Raw genomic sequence first — 13,676 nt, forward strand, 5'->3', positions numbered from 1 at the left:
TGCCTACCTGCGCCAGTGTACGCAGAGCTCCCTGTTCATGTGTTACCGATATGTTCGAGTGATAAGCCAATGGCAGCAGCGGGGAGTATAATGGCAGTTTTCCCGCCTCACGGCCTAACGCCTGCCAGGCAGCAATCGTCGAATTAATAGTGTTAAATGTGTTACGGGGTGCAGGCTTATGGTCCTGTGTTAACATAGAACTCAACGGGATGGGATGTGCGTCCCAGTGTTCTACCGCCACGTGCGAGACAAAAGCATGGGAGGTGAACCAGTAGTGTGCGTATTGTGCGTGTGCGCAAAGGTAGTATAGATAAAAATCAGGTACACTGAAACCTCCGCACTTGTAATTCAGTGTGAGAGTCTTCCAGCTCACCCACGCTTGTCGACCGCCCCAGACGAGGTGAAGCAGCAGGGTGCGTACAGTTTAAAAAAAATGTTGTGTGAGTTGGAGCGGTATGTTACTGAAAAGATATAAATATTTAGGTAACACTCCCATTTTGATCAGTGCAATGCGGTCTGCAAGAGAAAGCGGGAGTTTCACCCATCTATCCACTTGTTGTTCCAGCATCGTGGTGGCAGCCCCATAATTCTCACAGATAACGACCTCTGGGTTCCGGTGAACCCACAGCCCCAGGTATTTAACCAAGTCTGTGGCTCACACGAGGGGAAACTCAGGTTCATGTGGAAGGGTACACTCTGTCAGCGGCATCACTACAGATTAAAGAGAGATATTGACTGGCCGATGGAAGAAGTTGAGAGCCGCGTGTTTGTGGGATTGCCTAATAAAGCAAGCTAGCAGTTCCAGGGCCAGGGCAAATAACAGTGGTGAAATTGGGCACCCCTGTCGGGTGCCCCTAGTGATCTGCATTGGGTTGGACGTGTAGCCCTCTACCCGGATGCACGCCGTGGGACCTGCATATAGGAGTCGCACCCAATTAACAAAGAGAGGTAAAAATCCCATCCGCTGTAACACATAGAAAAGATAACCCCATTCTATGGAATCAAACGCCTTTGAGGCGTCAAGCATGACAGCCGCCGCCGGTAGTTCAGGATTAAGAGTGTGAAGCATAGCAAACAGTGTTCGCAAGTTGTGGGAGGTAGAACGCGCTGGAATAAAACCGGACTGATCTGGCAGGACCAATTTTTACATGAGTGGCTGGAGACAAGTGGCCAGAATCTTCACCAGAATTTTTACATCCGTATTGATAAGCGAAAGCGGTCTGTATGATTCACAATTAGTGGGGGATTTATCCTTCTTGAGTAGTGTGATGATAAGTGCCTCACAGAGAGATGGCGGTAACACACCTAGATTGTACGCTTCAGCATACATTTCTAATAAATAAGGGGTGAGTTCCTCTGCATAAGCTTTGTAAAATTTGCAGGCAAACCCATCAGGACCCTGTGCTTTCTTGTTGGGTAGGGCGTTTATCGCTATTCAAATATCTTCCACCATGATCGGCTGACTGAGGTATTCCCTCTGAGCATCCGACAACCATGCGATGGCTATCTGTGAGAGATAATTGTCGAGATCAGCAATGTCAGTCTCACCTTGCGAGGTATACAATTTCACATAGAATTGCCGGAATTGCTGTAATGTCTGAAACGTTATAGGGGTCGTGACCGTGTCATCTGTGATCTTAGTAGTGATCTCCCTCTCCATACGGTGTTTTATCTTAGAGGCTAAGTGATGTCCCGGCCTACCACCCTCCCCATAAGCACGAGCTACATGGCGTTTAGAGACATATCTCATCTCTTCCTCTGCTAACTTCGCATGTTCTAGTACGGCATCCCTAATGGAAGCTAGTGTCAGGAACTATGTGAACGCCATGACTCTAAGTAATCACTCTCTGAAAAGACATCGAGTCATCGTTAAGCCATCTCTTTGCAACTGTTGGTCTGCTGTTCCTTGTAGGTCGACCGTTACAAGATGGCCGCCTAGTTTACCCCAGTATTGAAGGGAGTTGGAAGTCTCGCGGGAAGTGAGATTTCGCGCGCCGTGGAAGAACGTTCCACTGCGCACTTCAATTCGCCTAAGTCTGAGAGAGGTTTTGTTTGCGGAAGGCTCTCAGTTATTCCAGTCAGAGCGTCTGTCTTGTACCTTCGAGTGTAACCACGCGTAAGGAACTCTTGTCCCAGACCTACACTCATGAAGTGGGAGGTCGTGAATGAGCACGTCAAAAGAAGAGCGTTTCCAGTCAGAGAAATCCGTTAGCCCTTCTCGAGTCAGAAGAGGTAGCGGAATCCAGATACACAGATTATTGTCGAGCTACTGAGAACAAGATATCTCGTGTCTCCTTTACTCCGGCAGGCTTACCGTCGAGAGAAGGAGACCGAAGTTTGTCAGCCAACCAGTTGTCACAAGAAGCAAGTAAGCACTAGACTGTTGTTGCAGCGCATGCCTAGTTCTTGACTGAAAGTACTTACGCCTGCTGCACGGAATTCCTTGCCTCCCTTGCGCTTTCCCTATTCTTTCCTTACTGTTTTCCTTCCCTGTCCCCTTTTGCGCGATTTCAAGCCGTGAAGCAGAGCTACAGTGGAGCAGGGATAATCCTTCAAAAGCGAAAGCTCTCCTGAACTAAACTTTCATCTTTTGGACTACACCAAGCATTAACAGAAGGAGGTAACGATAGGAAATCAGAGAATAGGTAAGAGAGAGGGAAGAGAAGGAAGTATACTGTAAGCAGAGAGCATTAGAGATTTAGAATAGGATCACTTAACCTGTATTTATCCCTCTGTGCATTAGGTCATCCACTTAACCTAATCAGAAGTGGACCTCTGATCATAAGAAGAGAAGCAAAACTCCTGCAGACACCTGGTAGGCAAAGGGGGGGAAGGAAATAAACTGGAACCGTAGTGATTAGGGGGTAAGTCGAGGCATTAAGTTGAAATGATGTTCCCATCTGTGCATTAGGAATCCTCCGGAAATCGTCACCTGACTGAGGAGGGAGTCCAGGCCAGCACGAGTGTCTCTTCTCTGTCCCATTCCCCTTTCCCCCCATCTGGAGCAGCTGCTCATACGCAGTGTGTTCCGGAGAAGGGGCAAGGGGAGCTAGCATCATTCTGCCTCCGTGAAGATATTGGTGCCGCAGTCTTGACAGCTAGGGTCGACTTACCAGGCGCTGCTTCGTAGTCCCGCTCCAATTTTTTTAGAGCTGCCTCCACCTTAGCCTAATGTCCTCGCAGGTCTTTTAAGATGCCAGCTGATGTGCCTATGCAAGTGCCCGAATAGTAGCTTTAAACCCCTCCCAGTGCACCCCAGCGCTATCCACAGAACCCTTGTCGTGTGCAAAATATTGTGTGATGGCCTCACGAACCTTCTCTATATAGAGAGCGTCCAATAGTGCGTCAGGTCGAAAGCACAACGTGAAGGATCTGGGGACAGTTAGCGGGATAGAAAGGGTGAGGCGGACAGGACAGTGATCTGATAGTGTGCGTGGCAATCCCTCTACGTCCATTACCCAGACGCTGCCCCCTCACTCATTAGCCAGTAGTCAAAGCGAGACCCGCTGCCATGCACTGTGGAGATATGTGTGCCCTCTAGTGTCTCAGCATGTCTATGTAACCAGATATCCAGCAGTCCCAGGTCAGCCATTCCATCTGTGATTGCACGAGCCGCCCCAGGAGAGTGACCATCCCTGCCACTGGATTTATCCTTGGTTAGGTCTAAGTGTGTATTTAGGTCCCTGCCCCAGACAACCACAGCATCCGGAAGCCCACGTAGAACGGCAAAGAGGCGCTCATAAAGTGCAGGGTCATCTGTGTTGGGACCATAGGTATTGACAATGGTGACAATTGTGCCCATCAGCTTCCCATGTATAACGGCATAGCGACCCACAGTGTCAACGTAAGTCTGGATTGCAGTGAAAAGGAGGCCTTTTTTGACAAGTGTGAGAACCCCACGGCTATAGGAGGAATAGGAAGAAGCAAGCCGGTAACCAGCCCAATGACTCCCCACCAGTCTATCAGTAGTCTGCATCAGGTGTGTTTCTTGTATAAGGGCAATGCCAATCCCATGGCGATCCAAGTGCGCTATTACCTGATGGATCTTCTTTTGGCGTGTTAAGTCCTCCAAGGTCCAATGCTAAACAAGAGACAAACATTGTTATGTATAATTGCAGCAATCTGTTCTTGATATAGAAATCGTCCAACGCCTCAAAACAGCCTATCCCCACCATGTAAGTGTGTGATGATATGTTTGTTTTATAGTGCACACATGCATCATCTAAGAGATTTAGAAAAAGAAACAATCACATTAACAACCCATAAAACACTCTCCCACCCACCAGCTCCTCCCACCCACTTCAGCGGCCCCAACATGCCAAAGCCATCTCGAACCCCCAGGAGCAATTCCCAAGTGCAAAGCCAAGGGAGTAACCAGTTGTGGGGAATACCCATAAGGGGGGCGCCTGAGCACAGTATCCCTCCCGGTGAAAAAGGAGGTGGCCAAGCCCTCGTGAGAACATTCTCTGGCCATTCGTTAATGTTACTTTACAAAAACAGCCCCATGGCTGTCTCCAGTAGCAATCTGCGAAGAGCAAACATAGCAAAAAACATCATTGCCATCATTATATCAATACATGTCAAATATCAACAGCACTGGCGGCAGAGTTCAGTGCGGCAATGTGGCTGATGGACGCCATCTTGGCCATGAAAAAACACAAAAATATAGACCAGATTTATCACATGCGGTCTACGGATATCACTGCTCGTCTGTCACTTCGCTAGTGCCCCTGTCATCACTCCCCGCTACGGATTTTGGGGATCGACTTCGTCTTGTAATATTCTTGGCAGACTCCATCTCCGATTTCGGGCAGGTGAAGATCTTGTGCCTCCCATTTTCTTCCATGCACAACCGCGCAGGGTACAGCATAGCGTATGGTATTTTTGCTGCAATGAGGAGTTTCTTCACGGGCTGATACTCTCTCTGAGCCTCCTGAACCGCCACCGTGAAGTCGGGGTAGAAGGCGAGGGTGTTCCCCTGATGTGTGATGGAGCCCTTCTCACGTGCCAACCTGTTAACAGTGTCACGGTCTCTATAATTCAAAAAGCGGGCAATGGTAGGCGGAGGTAGGCGGGCAGCCAGAGAACGATGAGCTCATTCCACGATCAGGACCTGGGACAATTGCTCCACCCCAACTAGCTCACTGAGGAGATTTTCCACTTACGTTTCCAGGCGGCCTGTGTTTGTGGACTCTGGTAGGCCCGTAATGCGTGAGTTGTTGTGACGCAATCTGGCTTCCAAGTCCTCATTACGGGCCTGTATGACTGCCAGCACCTTTTCCATGGATGTCGTTTTTGCGTTAACCTGTTGCAGACCGTCCTCCGCATCTGAGATACGTGTCTCCGCTTCCCAAAGGTGTTGCGCGTGCTTGTCCAGCTTTGAGAACATATGATCCATACGTAAATTCAGATGATCAATCTTCCCATCTGTGGATTGGAGACTGGCCTGGACCGCAAGAAGGGTTTTGTCAATATTAGTAAGACGGTCAGCAGGAGCGTCCACCTCGGAATTGGAGGCAGCATGTTGAGAGGCCCGGCTGGTCTTGCGTGGTTCAAACGTGAGACGCGGCTGGCCGCGCTCAGATTTGCCCATGATGTCGTTACAGTCTGTGATGGTTGGAGCTAGGCCCGACAAAAAAACCAAAAAAGGAATGAAGTCCCTCTCTGTCAGACAGCACAACACAGAGACATGAGGAGGTGGCGAAAGGAAGGAGGCACAAAGCTGTCTGCAGCACCCAGATTTTTGTAGTGTACCTGCAATTCGCCGCCAATATCACCAACCCAGCACGCGCCCAGGAGAAGTGCTGGTCAGTCAGCAGATCTCAGCTCGAAACCAGGCCAGTGGAGAGAGGTGTATACACTACACGTTTCTAGTATAGTGGCACAACTGCAAAGGGGGGGAGAGCAAAAGAGCACAGGTGTCCAGTAGGGTTGAGGCAGTAATGACAGTCTGATCGATCCCAGTCAGTTAGTGGGCCGCAGATGGAGGTAAAGCAGGGCAGCAATCTCTCTGATACCAGGAGAAGTGAATGTGAGGGCCTGCGATCCCGCACAATACCGCCACAACAGAGATGAGGGGGCAGGAAATTAGACCCACATCAGACCAGCACTTCGCCGCCCCTCACCGCAGAGGCTGTCTGTTTCAGCGCATCACCAGGCAGGACTACCACAGAAGTCACAACGTCTCAGTGGTCAGGAGCTCCCGAGACAGTAGACAGTGTAAGTTCGTCGCCGTCGTGTGGCCAGCAGATCACCGCAAACCTCCACGCAAGAATGGTGGCGCCACTTCATGCAGTGCGATTCACAATTGTGTCGCGCCAGGCCAGTAACAGACGGCGTCCGCAGGATCTCAGCAGTAGAACGCTCCGTGCAGTAATGGTCGCAGCGTCCCCCAGTAGGAAGGTAGGTCTGCGGTGCTAACACCCGGGGGCCACAACCTTTCTCCCAGCACTAGACCGCAGCAGTCCCACAGATGCCCGGTCATGGGCCACGATCAGAGGGGGGCAGCCCCGACTCCCGCAAACTCACACCGGCAGACTGCAGGGCAGAAACCCAAGGGTGGCCCACTCCCACAGGCGCTATAGAATCACGCAGGAGGGAGCCCACCAACCCCCATTCCACACCACACAGCCCCTCGGCACAGGTTGAGCGGCGCAGCGCCCCCCGCAGCGACCACAGCCCACAGCCAGTGCCCCCTGCGGCCTACCTCAGTTCCACGCTGAGAGGCTAATCCCGGCCCGCCATGCTGCCGACGCAGGCCCAGAGTTTCACTCGCCTCCAAACTGCACCAAAGTCGTCCTCGTGGTCCGCAGTTTTTGGCAAAAGCGTTCTGCAACACTTCACAGCACAGTGCCTGCTAGTGTGGCAGTGATCAGAGCCAGATGATACAGGATATTGGACGGATTATGGGCTCGGCCGGCGGAGCTGTTCTACAGAGCCGCCATCTTGCCGTGCGCCCTCTAGTGCCCCCACCTTCACATTTTCTTCAAGTTTCTGGTTTACCCCACTAGTTGGCACCAATGGCAGGAAGCTTTTGAAGCTTCTTTATAAGCCACTGATGGAGACACTTTCACTTCAAAAATGAAAAAAGCACTTTAGAGTACAACTTAGCCTCCAACTGGAGGAGCATTTTAAATAGGCTGCCTATAGAAGTGGTAAGCCAACACACAGGAACAGATGAAGATGGCTGTGCGGTAAACATAGTTGATGAAAATGCATCACTACTGAAGGCCATTGACAGACTATTCAATCATAAGAAGAATATTGTCCTGGAGCGTCACAAGTTTTTACAGAGAACAGAATCCGTATATGATTTTGTTGTCCAAATAAGAACACTAGCATGCAGTTGCATCCATAGGGAGTTTAAAGTTGTGATTGTACGGGACCAACTCATAGAAAGAACTAGCAATAAGAAAGTTCAAGAGAGATTATTGTTTTTGGAAGATCCAGATTTTAGAAACAGCATTAACAATGGCAAGAAGTATTGTACATGCTCAATTGTGAATGAAAGAAATCAACAAAAGCTTGTGAAGTTAAGTACATTTTTAAACAAAATTTTAATCAAAATACTAGAATAACAAATTAATAAAAAGACACAGTATATCCACAATTTGGAGGCTTCAAACTCCAACTCCAATGTGAAAACAAATGAGTTGTCATGTGGCAAGTAAATTGCATCTAGGAAATGCTAAATATTGTGTCGCTACTAACAAACTTGCTTTAAGTGTGGGAAGGGGGACACTTTTTTAGGGTAGAAGTCAGGTAGTGCTCAAACTGTAAAAACCATAGATGAAAATACAAACTCTGACGATTAAAAAGATTTCATATTATTGTTGTCTATTTCGTAAAGTAATTAGTGCGAAGAGGTTGAAATATTATCATGAATGGTACATGCAAAAGGAAACTCCTTTCATGCAAATTCGCTGTAAATTGAAAGTTAACTAGGTCTATGGTGGGTTAAGAGTCTCCTTTTACTTTAATCAATAGAGAAGATTTTGAAAAGGCGGTAGACATTCAATTATATAAATCTTGCTTAAAAATATTCACTTAAGGCAGTAAAAGGATTTAAGTTATTGGTAAGTTTGGTGCAATTTTATATTTTGAAGGTATTACTATTGTGGTATCAGTATGCGCTGTTAAAGATGGCTCAAACCTATTAGGATGGGATGAGCAGGATGAACTACATATGGTTTTAGAGCCAAATCACACAGATATGGTGCTATCACGACAAAAGTCTTGTGGTACTAATCATGCTCAAATATCTTAGTTGGGTGCTGAGGATTGGGAAATTAATATCCTGAAGTTTTTACAGAGCAGTTGGGCAAATTGAAGGGTTTTCAGCACCACATTACCTTGAAAGATAAAACTCAGGCTATTGCTCATAAGGCACATAAGGTGCCTTTAATTTTGAGTGGTGAGTTAAACAACGAGTTAGAGAAGTTATATGCCAAAGGAGTTATAGAACACATTGAAGGTTCAAAATGGCTTGCTGCTGTAGTTTTGGCACACAAGGCTGATAAATGGGTAGGACTGTCTGTAACCTTGAGGGATCTCAATTCCAAAATATAGATTGATTGCCAACCTTTGACAACTATAAACGAAATGTTAACAACATTAAAAGGGACTATTTTTTTCACATCACTAGATATGTCTGCAGCAAACCATCAACTAGAGTTAGGTGAGGAGTCAAGAAACCTCACATCATTTGTAACACCTGAAGGGGCATATTGTTACATCCTCATGCCATTTGGGTTAGCTTCAGCCTCTGCGGTGTTCCAAAGAGTAATGAATAACCTATTAAAGAAAACAACAGGTGTCATATATTTCCAGGATGATGTTTTTATATGTGGTAATAATGAAACAGAATATGACAGCAGGTTAACAATGGTTTTAAACATTTCCAAAAAGCAGTTGATAAACATTAGGGAAAGAAAAATTGAAGTTTTTTTCTGAATGGGGTTGATTACTTGGGCCATCATGTATCAAACAAGGGTGTTGAACGTAGCGTAAAGATGCTTGAAGCCATACAGAATGCACGCAGGCCCAATTATAAGAATGTACTTTATTCCTTTTTAGGCTTAGAAGAGTATTACATAGTTTGTAAGCAATTTTGCTGAACAAAACAACAATTTTAGTTTTTCTGGGAGTTGTATATAGCATGAAATCGATCCAAAGATATCAGGTATCAGAGCGCTTTACATGAGCAGCAGTTTTGTTACAGATGGACTCATTCATTTTTATTAGGCACTGGGAGATTAAGGGCCTCATTACGATGTCGGGGGACTCACATCCGACATCGCTATCCGTGTCCGAAAGTCCGACATGGAAAGCCTGCCGAAAACCGACATCGCAATCCCAACGGCAGAAACATCGTCCATAGGGATTATGGTGAGGCCTCCGACTGCCCGATGGAATCCAGCCACAAAGACCGTCCGGTTTCACTTTTGACCACCTGCATTGTTTCTGAGGAGTTGCCTGTTGTTGATGGAATAGTTAGGAGATGTGGATTGTGGATAACTGGTTGTTCTATTGAGTGTTTGGAAGAAAATTATTAGAGTTAGCTCACAAGTCACATGGGGTATGCACCATAAAGGGTAAATTGAGAGAAGATTTTTAGTGGCCAGAGATAGATTCCTATGCAGAGCTATATGTACAGGATTGTTGTGTATACATCTAGAATGACAAATCACACATAAAATTATATATATATATATATATATATATATATATATATATATATATCCGCTCGTTGTTCCACACCAAAGGGCGGGGCACTCGCAGGCAGGTGCAGACTTTGCGGGTGCGGACCCCGCAACAATATCTCGCTCGGCTCCTTTTCTTTTTGTCAAAAGGAATGTCGCACTCGCGGGGCATTTTGAACACAATTTATTGAAACAGCCAAATGACCAGCAACAGACGCGTTTCGGCGAAATGCCTTTCTCGATGTCACCAGCACATCGGAAACGTCATGTTTTTCAACATAACCCTTATCAACAAAATAAAGAAAGGACTCATATGGTCGCTCTAACATCAGCGCCATTTTGTAATAGGTAAACATTCATATGTTATTGCACCTTTAACAGTGTTCGAAAGATGTGCGTTTGTATAAACCCATCTACACATATCAGCTGTTTATATCGATTTTCAAACATGGTGCAAAATTTATATCACGCCGTGGATCGGCCCATGTCCTTTCTAAATATACGTTTCACAAGAGTTATTTCATTTCACATTAGCATTTCAACATTACAAAATTACAAAGTTTCTTTACTCTTACTTTTTTTTTTCTCTCTCTTTAGACTTGTTTCATTGTTACAATTCAGCATCGCAAAGCATCCTTAGATATCATCTAATCCAAATCACTTATTTTCATTCAATCTTTACTAAGACACAACAGTTGCCACAGCCGTTGCAACTGTTTCAGGGGAGCTTCAATGTGAATACCAGTTAAGTAAACTTACAAAATTATGTACCTATATGTACTGACAATTCCTCACCACTATTTAACCCACGGGGATTGTGTCATCCCTCAAAGGACTGACTGAACATTTATCAATTTTTATTGATCATTTTCTATTTCCTTTTGTTTCTCAGCTAGATTCTTACATAAAGGATACAAAAGACTTTTTGAATAAGATCATGCATGTTGAGTGGGATCCTACATATCATCAACTAATGGTATTAGACATAACCAGTCTATATACCTGTATAGACCATGAGGATGGGGTGAAGGCTATTAGATTTTACTTGGAAAAACGCCAATTACGGTACTCTGAACACAACCAGATGTTAGTAGAATTTGTAGAGTTCTGTTTGAGGAACAACATTTTTCTATTTGAAGAACCACATTACAGACAGCTGTCTGGTACGGCAATGGGCACCTGCTTCGCCCCCAGCTATGCAAATTTGTTCGTTGGCTGGTGGGAGGAGCGGGTGCCCAGAACCTACCAAAATGATAATGTGATGGGCAAAGTAATTGAGTGGTACCGATACATTGACGACCTTTTCATCGTGTGGCAGGGAACAGCAGAGTCGGCTTGAGGGTATATAGATCTTCTCAATGAAAATGAGATAAATTTACACTTTACAGGAACAGTGAGCCCAGTGGCAGTGGACTACCTGGACCTGAAGGTGTTTGTGGAAGAAGGTAACATACAGACAGCTCTCTACCGAAAATCTACTGCGGGAAACTCAATATTATTTACCACTAGCAGCCATCCCCCCAAACTTGTGAATAGCATACCATATGGGGAGCTATTAAGGCTAAAAAGGAATAGTACCAAGGCAATAGATTTTGAAACAGCAGCTTCAGAAAGTATAGCCAGATTTATCAAAAGAGGATATAATCCCATGGCATTGAATACTACACTAAAAAGGGTGAGAGGTATCCCAAGGGAGAATCTATTAAAAAACAAAGATAAACCTTTGGAAGACAAGGGTAAATTTCGAATGATTACCCCTTACTCTACAGAAGTCAATTATCTAAAAAACATGCTCAAAAAGAATTGGCATATTCTAAAAACTGACAGTACCATATGTGATGACATTCCTCCTTTCCCACTAGTAACTTTTAGGAAAGCGAGGGGCTTTTATCCTTGCAATAGGTGTAAAGCCTGTGCTAATAGCAAAAGAGTTTTAACGTACACTATTCCAGACCTTGAAAAGACACAGAAAATTACCAAGTTCATAACATGCAGCACTCCTTATGCTGTTTATTGTCTGGTATGCCCATGTGGGCTACGCTACATAGGTAGGACCATTCATCAGCTAAAGATTAGAATCTTAAAACACCAAAGGGCAATTGATAAAAACGACCAGATGTATCCTGTAGCACGCCAATTTGCGGAAAAACATCAAAGCAATCGCAACTTGCTGCAATTCTATGGTCTGGATTATGTCCCTCAAAGTGTCCGTGGGGGTGACAGAGTAAAGAAGCTACGAAGACTTGAGTCACGCTTTATTATAGATTTACTCATTAAGTCTCCCCGTGGGTTAAATAGTGGTGAGGAATTGTCAGTACATATAGGTACATAATTTTGTAAGTTTACTTAAGTGGTATTCACATTGAAGCTCCCCTGAAACAGTTTCAACGGCTGTGGAAACTGTTGTGTCTTAGTAAAGACTGAATGAAAATAAGTGATTTGGATTAGATGATATCTAAAGATGCTTTGCGATGCTGAATTGTAACAATGAAACAAGTCTAAAGAGAGAGAAAAAAAAAAAAGTAAGAGGAAAGAAACTTTGTAATTTTGTAATGTTGAAATGCTAATGTGAAATGAAATAACTCTTGTGAAACGTATATTTAGAAAGGACATGGGCCGATCCACGGCATGATATAAATTTTGTACCATGTTTGAAAATCGATATAAACAGCTGATATGTGTAGATGGGTTTATACAAACGCACATCTTTCGAACACTGTTAAAGGTGCAATAACATATGAATTTTTGCCTATTACAAAATGGCGCTGATGTTAGAGCGACCATATGAGTCCTTTCTTTATTTTGTTGATAAGGGTTATGTTGAAAAACATGGCGTTTCCGATGTGCTGGTGACATCGAGAAAGGCATTTCGCGAGACGCGTCTGTTGCTGGTCATTTGGCTATTTCAATAAATTGTGTTCAAAACGCCCCACGAGAGCGACATTCAAAATGACAAAAAGAAAAGGAGCCGAGCGAGATATATATATAGATATATTATCTACTGGCGGTCACCAGTAGATAGTTATAGTTAGGACTGTGTTTTCATAGGAAATCTCAAAATTCTATTTTGAATAACTTTGGCGCCGGTTGACGAATCTTCGTGAAATTTTCAAAACTAATGGGGCGCTCCGCTCAGCTCCTACCCTGAAAGTCTCTGGGGGATTCGTCAAGCGGGGGCCGAGAAAAGAGGGGGGTCCCAAAACGCGTTTTCCCCATGCATTTTCCCATAGTACCTTTAGTCGAAGGTACAGCCCGAACGGCTGAACAGAATTACTTGAAATTTGGCAGAGAGGTAGTCCTCAGGTCAGGGAAGTGCCTTTTGCATATATGGAGGCAATCTGTTCAGTATTTCCAGAGAAAATTGCATTTAAAAGCACACACATATCTATAGCCGCGCACCGTGTGCGCACCGTATGCGCACCGTGCGCGCACCCTAACGTGCGCGAGCGTAATTCTGATTGGTTGTTACATGTCAGTCAACGTTTGATTCGGTCGAAACCAGGAAGTGTCGGCCACCATTTTGTTTGTTTTCAGTGAGAGAGTGGAAAAGGAAGGTGGCGAACGGGAAAAGGGGGCAGGGTAGAGAGTTCCTGACCCCCTAGCCTTGGTCAGGGGGTCGTTGAAGGACCCCGAAGGCAGAAAAAACCATTACATTTTTTTTTTTAAATCGCGGGGGTGCGCGCACCGTGCGCGCACAGTGAAAAACGATAAAAAATGTTTTTAAAAAAAATGAATACGTAGTTTATTGAAAAATAAATATATAAAAAAAATAAAAATACATACATAACTTAGCATTTAAAAAACCATACAAATTCACTGAAAAAAACATAGGTTTCACACATGTTATAGTTAGGAATTAGCATTTAAAAAACCTTGCAAATTCACTTAAAAAACCATAGGTTTCACACATGTTATAGTTAGGTGGATATTTCACTCGTAAAAAACCAATGAAATTCCCCCGTTATAGTTACTTCA

Source organism: Triturus cristatus, chromosome 1_2 (genome assembly GCF_964204655.1).
Source record: "Triturus cristatus chromosome 1_2, aTriCri1.1, whole genome shotgun sequence".
Taxonomy (NCBI): Eukaryota; Metazoa; Chordata; class Amphibia; order Caudata; family Salamandridae; genus Triturus; species Triturus cristatus.